The sequence below is a fragment of the Mobula hypostoma genome, chromosome 19 (genome assembly GCF_963921235.1).
Source record: "Mobula hypostoma chromosome 19, sMobHyp1.1, whole genome shotgun sequence".
Lineage (NCBI taxonomy): Eukaryota > Metazoa > Chordata > Chondrichthyes > Myliobatiformes > Myliobatidae > Mobula > Mobula hypostoma.
The window spans coordinates 59,923,628-59,935,810 of NC_086115.1; the positions used below are offsets into that span (position 1 = coordinate 59,923,628).

Consider the following 12,183-nt stretch of genomic DNA (forward strand, 5'->3'; position numbering starts at 1 on the left):
TGGACTCTTCATCTCATGTTCTCAATACTTATTGCCTATTTATTTATTATTATTTCTTTCCTTTTGTATTTGCAGAGTTAGTTGCCTTTTGCACATTGGTTGAATGCTCGGTTGGTGTTGTTTTTCATTAATTCTATTATGGTTATTATTCTATTATGAAATAATAGATTAATAGATTGGAGGGTGGCTAATGTTGTCCCACTTTTCAAGAAAGGAGGGAGAGAGAAAACAGAGAATTACAGACCAGTTAGGCTGATGTCAGTGGTGGGAAAGATGCTGGAGTCAATAATAAAAGATGAAATTACAACACCTCTGGATAGCAGTAACAGGATTGGTCCAAGTCAGCATGGACTTACGAAGGGGAAATCATGCTTGACTATTCATCTTCTGGAATTTTTTGAGGATGTAACTATGAAAGTGGACAAGGGAGAGCCTGTGGATGTAGTGTACCTGGACTTTCAGAAAGCCTTTGATAAAGTCCCAAATAGGAGATTAGTGGGCAAAATTAGGGCACATGGTATTGGGGGCAGAGTACTCACATGGATTGAAAATTGGCTGGCTGACAGAAAACAAAGAGTAGCGATTAACGGATCCCTTTCAGAATGGCAGGCGGTGACCAGTGGGGTACCGCAGGGTTCAGTGCTGGGACCACAGCTGTTTACAATATATATTAATGATTTAGATGAAGGGATTAAAAGTAGCATTAGCAAGTTTGCAGATGACACAAAGCTGGGTGGCAGTGTGAAATGTGAGGAGGATGTGAGGAGGATGTTATGAGAATGCAGGGTGACTTGGACAGGCTGGGTGAGTGGGCAGATGTATGGCAGATGCAGTTTAATGTGGATAAATGTGAGGTTATCCACTTTGGTGGTAAGAGCAGGAAGGCAGATTATCTAAATGGAGTCAAGTTAGGAAAAGGGGAAGTACAACGAGATCTAGGTGTTCTTGTACATCAGTCACTGAAAGCAAGCATGCAAGTACAGCAGGCAGTGAAGAAAGCTAATGGCATGCTGGCCTTCATAACAAGGGGAATTGAGTATAGGAGCAAAGAGGTCGTTCTGCAGCTGTACAGGGCCCTGGTGAGACCACACCTGGAGTACTGTGTGCAGCTTTGGTCTCCAAATTTGAGGAAGGACATTCTTGTTATTGAGGGCGTGCAGCGGAGGTTCACAAGCTTAATTCCCGAGATGGTGGGACTGTCATATGTTGAAAGATTGGAGCAACCGGACTTGTATACACTGGAATTTAGAAGGATGAGAGGGGATCTGATTGAAACATATAAGATTATTAAGGGATTGGACACGCTAGAGGCAGGAAACATGTTCCCGATGTTGGGGGAGTCCAGAACCAGAGGCCACAATTTGAGAATAAGGGGTAGGCCATTTAGAATGGAGTTGAGGAAAAACTTTTTCGCCCAGAGAGTTGTGAATCTGTGGAATGTTCTGCCTCAGAACGCAGTGGAGGCCATGTCTCTGGATGCTTTCAAGAAAGAGATGGATAGAGCTCTTAAAGATAGCAGAATCAAAGGTTATGGGGATAAGGCAGGAACTGGATACTGATTGTGGATGATCAGCCATGATCACAGTGAATGGTGGTGCTGGCTCGAAGGGCCAAATGGCCTACTCCTGCACCTATTGTCTATTGAAATCATTGAGTATGCCCTCAAGAAAATGAATCTTATTTATATATGTGCATATTGTGATATATATGTACTTTAAACATACTTGTGTGCCATTGAACACTCTCTCTTCAGAAAATGTAATTGTATCAGTGTTCGAATTCTGTGTGTATTTAAACTCTGAATATTTAGAGTGCATGCTCCACTGCAATGTATAGAGCAGAGGATTAAAGTGTGGATTTGGGCAGACAGGTAAAGGACGGGTGGCATGATCATACCAAAATACCATGAAATGATTTTGCACTATTATGTAATTGTACCATTGCAGGAACTGCTCTTCTGTGCATGCTTACACCATAAATAATACAAATGTGAGGAGACTTTCTAGTGATCCTCAAACAATAAAACTAGGTCATAGGTTAAAAATTTGTCTGTTGTGTTACAGGAAACAAGAGGTCATAAAAATTACATTCCCTTACATGGCAGTCATTAGAACTTAATAAATAAATCAGAATGAGATCTAATACAACTGGGACGTGTCGTGAAATTTAAGCAACACGCACAAAATGCTGGTGGAACGCAGCAGGCCAGATAGCATCCGTAGGAAGAAGCACAGTTGACATTTCAGGCTGAGACCCTTCGTCAGGACTAACTGAAAGAAGAGATAGCAAGAGGTTTGAAAGTGGGAGGGGGAGATCCGAAATGATAAGAGAAGACAGGAGGGGGAGGGATGGAGCCAGGAGGTGGACAGTTGATTGGCAAAAGGGATACGAGGCTGGAAAAGGGAGAGGATCATGGGATGGGAGGCCTAGGGAGAAAGAAAGGGGGAGGGGAGCACCAGAGGAAGATAGAGAGCAGGCAAGGAGTTATTATGAGAGGGACAGAGAGAAAAAAAAAGGAAAAAATAATAAATAATAAATAAATAATGGATGGGGTACGAGGGGGAGGTGGGGCATTAGCGGAAGTTTGAGAAGTCAATGTTCATGCCATCAGGTTGGAGGCTACCCAGTCGGAATACAAGGTATTGTTCCTCCAACCTGAGTGTGGCTTCATCTTAACAGTAGAGGAGGCCGTGGATAGACATATCAGAAAGGGAATGGGACATGGAATTAGAATGTCTGGCCACTGGGAGATCGTGAAATTTGTAGTTTTTGGGGCAGCAGCACAATGCAATACATAATAAAAATTGAATTAGTTTTTTAAATATATATATATATATATATATATATATATATATATATACATACACACACATACACACTCATATACATACACACACATACAAAAGTTAAATTTATTAAGTAGTGCAAAAAAAGTAGAAGCTGTTCCTGAATCGCTGAGTATGTGTCTTCAGGCTCCTATATCTCCTTCCTAATGGTAGCAACGAGAAGAGGGCATGTTCCGCGTGATGGGTGTCCTTAATGAAGGATGCCACCTTTTTAAGTAAAATACAAGGCATTCTTTAAAGTACAAGTTGAAACTCTCTAACTCTGATAAAATCAATTGTATTGCTATTCTTGTCTATTTTAACTAAATTTTACATACTTAATACAATGTTTACCAAATTTAGAAAAAGTTCTTCAAAAACATTTCTTTTTTAGATGCACCTTGGACTACGCCCAAGTGTTCTGCATAGCTGAAAGTGCAATCACTTCCTCTTCAAAGCTTTTAAACAGTACATCATATTGTTCAGTTTATTGTAGCAGCATTAGACTTGCCAAGCTCCTCAACAGCAAATGATGCGCTTTGTTGGCCTTCTTGTAATGAAACATCATTTTGCTCTTCTCTGTTTTAGCCATTATCTGAAACGCTCAGAGGTTGATCTGATCCCTTCCTTCAACAGAACCAAAATATTGATTTACGAATTAGCTGGTTGGAAGAAATTGAATTGCAACTAGTTTAAATGATAGTTTGCATAACTACAGTAATCATAATGTACATCCAGAACAAGAAGAGGAAACAGCCTCTCGTCATCTCCCAATTATCAACTCTTTCAGAATATATTATTCCTATTTTACATCATACACATTGATTTTTATTTCTGAATTCATGTCAGTTACTTATTTCAGAATTTGTTATTGACATTTTACAATATACACTTATTTTTATAGGTAACTTAAGTGTAGTCTTACTCTCTTGTTTTGTGCTGTCACAAAACAAATTTCACATTTGTCAGTGATAATAAACTTGACTTAGTTTGAGAGTTTTGTACATCTTTGTGAGAGTCACTGGAATTTCGTAGAATATACTAGCTTCCTCAAGTGCTCTTTATGGAACAACTACCTCATAAATTTAATAAGTTAAAACTGTACTGACAACAGGTAGAGAGATCAATATTACACCATGTTGGCTCAGTTTGAGCATGATTTGGCCGGGTTGTATTGAGAAAATACAACACAGTAGGACCTCTGAGAAAGGGAAATATTTTAAAATTCCTCAGATTTCTAAGTGTGCTGCTTTATTACTTGCAAAGAGTAATGCTCGTCTTTAGGCCTTGGCCATCATGGTAAGATTAAGATCAACTTTATTTGTCCCAGATACATTGAAGTAATCAAGCATTCAGTGAAGTGCAGCATTTTCATCAACAACCAACATGGTCCAGGAACGTGCAGGGGCGGCCGCTGAGCGTCAGCATGCCTCCATGCTCAAATTACCAACCTGAACATCTTCTGAACGCGGGAGGAAACTGAAGGACCTGCAGGAGGCCCGCGTGGTCATGGGCAGAACATACAAACTCCTCACCGACAGCAGCAGATACCATGTAAAGTTACTTTCTGAACAATTTCAGGCTGGCGTTTACCTGCGGCACTGGCAGGGCCATCATCGAATAGTGCCACCATGCTGATGGCTGCACATGCACCACACTGTTGGTCTAGAGCAGGAGTTCCCAACTGGGGGGTCCACAGAGCCCTTGGTTAATGGTCAGGCTCCAGGCGTAAGAAAGGTTGGGAACCCCTGGTCAAGAGGGAAGCATCAACCTCCAGAAGCCTGCCACTTTCAGTATGGAAAGTTGCATGTCAGCCAACATCTAGTTAAACCTGATGAGTGGATGTGCCAATAACTTGGAGAAGTGGCTGCCATTGGAAAAGAAGCAGCTTTCTGAAAAATATCAGATTTAGTCAAAAAGATCTCTAGTTGTGGGAGACACAGAGCAAAATGATGTTTGGATCTTTTACTATTTAAAACGGCAACTATTTTATTTTTGGCACATCCCAGGTGTTACTGAACATCTGTGAATCTCAAATTTTCAAATACAGCATCATCTTAGACAGCCAGCAGGCCCAAAGATAGAGCCTCAACAATTGTCAAAGTCCTTCTGAGAGTGCAAGCGCTTTGTGCACCCCAGCAACCCCTGTACAGCACTCCCATCTATTCTGGGCAGCTGGTTGGGGAAAAGAGTTCTGTAGCTCAAGGTGCAGGCAACTGAAAAAGTTGAAATTGGAGTGGCACTGGCTGCTTGAAGGATTGAGGTGCTGCCGGAGATTAGGGCACGTTGGAGGGAAGCCATGGTGAAATGTGCAAACAAGAAACGTTTCAGTTTTGGACTTCCCTTAACTATGAAGCAATGGGATATTGCAGATATGAATGGTAACTGACATCTTGGTTGTATTTGTTTCCACTATGCTAACTGGTCTACTGCCACATGCCACACACAAATTTTTTTTTAAAATATGAAGAAACATTTTACTCAAAATAATAGTAAAAATATGGTCCTCAATCATAACAATTAGTCTTACAAAGTACCTCAGAATCAAGTCTGATAACATCCTACATATAATGAAGCAGAAAATATACAAATGTGATAAAACAAATGTTTTCCAATTCTCAAAGGCTTTACATTTCCTTGTTATTGTAGAGAAAGTATCAAATCTGAGGAATATGAAATCATTTCCTGCTCACAGACTCTGCTGTTCAGCTTCAGGAGATTGTTGGATGTGTATCTGGGGGTTGGTGATAAGCCTCAGCGACGGTACTGAAATTGTAAGCAATAATGTTGATTGAAGGCTGAAAATACATTCTTACAAAAGGCTCCAGCTGCCAATGGGTTTGAATACTGGGTCTCAGTGAATAGGATTCTTTTTATGGTTGCTCACTGGCCAGAAAAGGGCGTCGGTGGCTGCTTGACACCCTATCGTAATTTCCCATTGCCTTCAACAGCCGCTGAAATGCAGCAATGTGTCCCCAGCTCACCAGTTGCCATGGAGTCCTTTATTGTCACTGCTCATCTCCTCTCCATCGCAGCCATCTCAACTCTCCACTCCCCACCCTGTTGCAGGGTTTCAACCCAAAACATCGACTGTTTCTTTCCTCAAACAGCTGCTGCCCAACACATGGAACAAAAAATTCCTTCAGCGTGTCAAGCAGCAGCTGTGGGAGGAAAGAAATTTCCCTTGAACGGAAAGTCCTATAAAATGTGACGGATACAGGCTAGTCCATCAAGGGTAAAAGCCTCCCCACTACTGAGCAATCTACATGAAACGCTGTCACAGGAAAGCAGCATCCACCATCCGGGACCCCCACCACCCAGGACATGATCTCTTCTTGTTATTGCCAACAAGGCGGTGGTACAGGAGCTTTAGGAATCACACCACCAGGTTCAGGAACAGTTACTACCCCAACCCCAGCATGGTAGCTTATGTGGTTAACACAACACTTCACAGTACAGGCAAACCAGGTTCAATTCCTGCCACTGCCTGTAAGGAGTTCGTACGTTCTCCCCGTGACTGTGTGGGTTTCCTCTGGGTGCTCCAATTTCCTCCCACAGTCCAAAGACATACCAGTTAATCGTTTAATTGGTCATTGTAAATATTCCCATGAATAGGCCAGGATAAGATCGGGGATTGCTGAGCAGTGTGACACAAAAGGTCGTAAGGACCTCTTCCACACTGTATCTCTATAAATAAACAAATTAACCACAGAAACGAGAAAATCTGCAGATGCTGATAATCCAAGCAACACACACAAAATGCTGGAGGAACTCAGCAGGCCAGGCAGCATCTATAGAAAAATGTACTTTTTTTTCCCCCATAGATGCTGCCTGGCCTGCTGAGTTCCTCCAGCATTTTGTGTGTGTTGCTCAAATAAACCATCAGGCTCTTGAACCAGAGGGGATAACTACTCAACTTCACTTGCCCCATCATTGAAATGTTCCCATAACCAATGGACTCACTTTCAAGTACTCTTCATCTTGGGTTCTCAATATTTATTGCTTATTTATTATTATTTCTTTCTTTTTATTTGCACAGTTTTGTTACCTTCTGCACTCTGGTTGAATATCCAAGCAACGCACACAAGTCTTTCATTGATTCTGTTATGGTTATTATTCTATAGATTTATTTAGTATGCATGCAAGAAAATGAATCTCAGTCTTGTACGTCGTGACATAAATTAACTTTGAAACTTGAATCCCTCCAGCAGATTGTTTGTTGCTTCATATTAAAATTTAACTACTTTACTTTCATTTTTTGTGACAGAAGATTGGAACGTTGCACATTGCATTCATGGGATCTGGGCTGATGATGGGGTGACAATGGGTTGGTTAGCTGCTTCATTAACTGCTTAGCAAGTACCGTAACTCCATTATTTCCAATGGTGCAACTATAGCTCACTGTTAGTTAGATCGCCGCTCAGGAAATTATCTTGTTCGACTGTGTTTATTGCTCGTGAAACAAAGAACCCCTTTGGCTTCCCCCTCCCCCATTGCTAATTGACTTTATTTATGTAGCAATACATCATGATGTAGGCCCTTCCAGCCCTTCGAGCCACACCACCCCAGCAACTCCTGACAAACTCCAATTATGGGACGATTTAATCACGGAACAATTTACAATGACCAATTAACCTACCCGATATGTCGTTTGGACTGTGAGAGGAAACGGCAGCCAGCAGAGAAAACCCACTAATTCTGTGGGCACGACATAAAGAGACTCCTTACAGAGCGGCATCAGAACTGAACTCTGGACTCCAGAACGCCCCGAGGTGTAATTGCATCCCAGTAACCACGATGCTACCGTGGCACCCTTCGGATTTCTCCTGCATTCAAATTCAGGGCTACTTGAATGCAAGCTTTGAAGAAGTTTCCAAATATTTAAGAAATAACAGAACTGAAAACTAGTAGCAGACACCAACTAGCACTCAATCCAAGCCACTTCACCAGATGACAAAGCTGTCCAATTTTCCTCTCTGATTAATTGTTCTCTGTCATTATCTTCATTGGTTTACTAATTTTGAACAATGAGCAGCATTCTCCAGTTTGAGCAAAGATTAACTCGATGCACTTGCCTTTGTGTTTTATGGAGCACAGTAACAGGCTTTTCTAACCCAACGAGCCTATACTGCACAACTTTTTTTAAAATTTCAAAATATACTTTATTCAAAAATAAAATTATATACAATAAACCATGTGTGCATCAGTGACTCTCAATCCTTTACATACGTTTCCATTACAGTCTCTATATTTCCATACTTTTGGCCACCCACATGCCAATCCGTTGGTTCACCATTGTTGAGGGGTATACTCCCCACCACCCGGCCCCTCCCACTCCCGCGGGAGAAGAACCCTACACCGTGGTCCTTCCCCACCGGGCCCTTGCGGTGGCTGCACCGAGTTTCAGTGCGTCCCTCAGCACGTACTCCTGCAGCCGAGAATGTGTCAGTCGGCAGCATTCTCCCACGGACATCTCCATGTGCTGGTAGATCATCAAGTTTCGGGCCGACCAAAGAGCGTCTTTCACCGAGTTGATGATCTGCCAGCAGCACCGGATGTTGGTCTCCGTGTGCGTCCCCGGGAACAGCTCGTAGATCAGAGAGTCCTCAGTTACGCAGCTGCTGGGGATAAAACGTGACACTAGCCCGTCCATCCTCCTCCACACCCTCTCTGCGAACTGACAGTGTGCAAAGAGGGGGGTCACAGACTCCTCCTCACTGCAGACCTCCCGTGGGCAGCGGGGTGTGGAGACAACATTCCTGGCGTACAGGAGGGATCTGACTGGGAGGGCCCCTCTCATCGCCATCCAGGCGAGGTCTTGGTGCCTATTGGTGAGGTCTGGCAATGAGGGAATTTGCCAGATAAACTGGATGGTCTGCTCAGGGAACCACCTCACTGTGTCCATCACGTCCTTCTCCTGCAGTGCCTGCAGGACATTACGTGCCGACCACTGCCTGATGGCCCTGTGGTCAAAGGCGTTCTCCTGGAAGAACTTTTCTATGAAGGACAGGTATGGCGACAACGACCAGCTGACTGGGGCGTTGCGCCAGAGTGGGGCCAGACCCATCCTTCATAGCCAGGGCGACAGGTAGAACCTGGGCACATAGTGGTACTTGGTGCCCACATAGCTGGGTTCTACACACAACCTGATGCAGCCGTACACGAAGCTGGCCATCAGGGTGAGGGCAACATTGAGGACGTTCTTGCCCCCGTTGTCCAGGGACTTATGCATGACAATCCGTCTGACCCACTCCATCTTGGATCTCCAGCCAATCTGAAGACAGCTTGGGTGATTTCTGAGCTGAAGGAGCGGGGGACAGGCCACACCTGCGCCAAGTACAGCAGCCCTGAGAGCACCTCACTCCTGATGACCAGGTTCTTGCCCGTCATCGATAGGGTGCCCCTCCCCACAGTCCCAGTTTCTGTTTCACCTTGGCAGTCCACTCCTGCCAGTTCTTGTTGCACACCTCGGCCCCTCCGAACCAGATCCTTAACACCTTCACGTGATCAGACCTGATGGTGAAGGGGACACTGGATCGGTCGGGCCAGTTGCCAAAGAGCATGGCTTCGCTCTTCGTGCGGTTGACCCTGGCCCCCGATGCCAGCTCAAACTGTTCGCATAATGCTGATCAGCCTGCAAACTGACCTTGGATCAGGGTACAGGGAGGTTTTCACTTGGGTCCCTCCACTGCCCGACAGCGTCACCCCTTTTATGCCCTCATCCCTCCTGATGGCTTTGGCAAAGGGTTCAATGCAGCACACAAACAAGACAGGGGAGAGGGGACAGCTCCGCCTGACTCCAGACCTGATGGATACTGCACAACTACACCTCAGTGACCAATTATCCTACTAACTGTACATCTTTGGAATGTGGGAGTGAGGCCAGAGTACCTAGAGGAAACCCATACAGGTTACAGGCAGAATGTACAAACTTCTTGTGGACATCAGCAGAATTGAACCTTGATGACTGGTACATAGTGTAACACCACATGTCTTTCAATCCTGAGTTAGACTGGTTCTATATTCTGCAGGTAGAAAGAGAATTGAGAGCATATTCCTGCTCCCAGCCTGGTGCTCAATGTGTAGGTTACGATAGTATTCCTTAAAACATTAATTGATGTAGGAGTTGAGCAGAGTTACATAAACCCTAAAATTATAAATATTTATAAGTTTATCTTTCTACTCTTCCAATGGAAATTTTTACCAAACCTGCAACAGATTGGGAGCCTACAAGCCTCATGAAATCTAATATGAGAAAGTCTGCAGATGCTGGAAATCCAAAACAACGCACACAAAATGCTGGAGGAACTCAGCAGGTCAGGCAGCATCTATAGAAAAGAGTTCAGTCGATGGCTCGTGCTGAAACACCACTTCAGCAGGTGTGCCTCACCCAGTTTCATCAACTTTCCTCTTCTCATATGAAGAGTTATTGATGACTCGCTTAAAATTCACTATGGATTTTACTTCCTTGGCCTCAGGCAAGTCATTTGTTGTTCTACAGCAGGGGTTCCCAACGTTTTTTATGCCACGGAGGACTACCATTAACCAAGGGGTCTGTGGACCGCAGGCTGGGAAACCCTGCTCTAGAGCAAACATTATGAGGTGTACTTAGTGATTTCTTATCAGATGATTTAGATTATTTTAACGTTTGAGCTCATTTGTAATGGGGACATTCAGAAACCTACCAAATCCTTGGCAGCAATGCTGGAGAGATGAGGGAAGGGGAGATTATGGTGCTCAGCTGACTTTTGTCCAATGGTCCTGAGGGTGAGGCTCATTTCTGGCCCATCCAAATTACTGGGTGCCACCACTTTCTATCCAACTTCAAGTACCACTCAATCAGCACCAGGGAGTTTAAATGGCAAGTATAAGCGGGGAGTTTAAATGGCAAATATAAGTGGCAAGCTACTGTCAACACGTTTCCTTCAAGTATTTATTTCAAGTCTCTACACCGAATTCGGTGGCAGGTTGGAGATATGTCTCTACCAAAGGAGTTGCGAGTCATTTCTTCCCTCCACTAGCCTGCAGGTCAAGGTGTGGCACCTGCTTAGCCCCCTCCCCCCACCCCGATCAGGGTCACGGGAAGCCACGGCAGCAGGTGGTGGATGGTCATAGGAGCAGCTGGTGCATCTCACAAGTCCTGGTTATGCGACCACTAACGCCAGCAGACAACCTCTGAAGAGTACTGATAACTGGGGTAACCTGTCTGCTAAGGACACTGACCAGAAGGCAAGGGCAACACACACACAAAATGCTGGTGGAACGCAGCAGGCCAGGCAGCATCTACAGGGCAAGGGCAAACCACTTCTGTAGAAAAATTTGCCAAGGACAATCATGGTCATAATTTCATTATCACCCACATCATACAACACAGACTGATGATGTCATGTGACATAGCACATAATGAAATGATGATGATACTGAATTAAATACAAGAGTAAAGTAAAATATTCTGCTTTAGTCTTCAGGACTAATCTCACTCGCATGTTGATTTTGACCCATTTCAAGATTTATGTTGTCCAGACCTATTCATCAGCAGACAATATAATGCCTAAAAATAATTACACCTAGTAACAAAGCACTGGACAGAACTAGCAGCAACATTAAAAGCTGTCCATCTATTTCATACCAAACCAACCCATTTGTGTATTAATGACAGGCATTTAAGATAAGCCATACCTTTATTTCCACCAGACTGAATTTACCGGTTTAAGGACAGTAAGGCAACTTTAATACAAATCTAGTTGGTGTAGGCAAGGAATGGCCCCTTGTAAGTGCATTCAAATAGTTGAGAGCCTCGTGACTTAGACCTTCATGGAACAGCACAGATATCAGCCAACTTGTACATGACAAATATCGACTTTTCCATTTTTATTATGATGCTTTACTCCACGTGCTGAGCTCACTGCTCCGCAAGGTTTACTCCGTGCTGAACCGAGGCTGTGGCCTGCAACTTGATCCGATGTAGTGATGACCAGCTTCGTGACTATGGGCTCACTTTGGTGGATTTCAATTGTTTGCACGATATTTGATTTTTTTTCCTGCACATTGGGTGTTTGATGGTCTTTTTTTTGGGTTCTATTACATTTCTTTGTTTTGAGATTGCCTGTAAGGGTTGTAGATGGTATACATACTTTAATAGTAAATATACTTTGACTTTGATGTAAAGAAGATGACCGGTTTGTAGTTCCAATAACTACAAGGATAGCAAAGGTTTAGAGCAAGGGTTCCCAAACTTTTTTATGCCATGGACCCTGACTATTAACCAAACAATTTGTGGGCCCCTGGTTTAGAGAGTCTTGGGCCAGGCTTGGGCAATTGGAACTAGCTGAGATAGGATTCTTGTCAGCACGATGAT

General features: G+C 43.7%; 1 protein-coding gene across 7 annotated transcripts in view; it reads right to left on the reverse strand.

The window, feature by feature from the left end:
* ablim1b (actin binding LIM protein 1b) overlaps positions 1-12,183 on the reverse strand; it is a 406,574-nt gene that overhangs the window by 246,590 nt on the left and 147,801 nt on the right. The gene's annotated exons all lie outside the window — the stretch shown is intronic.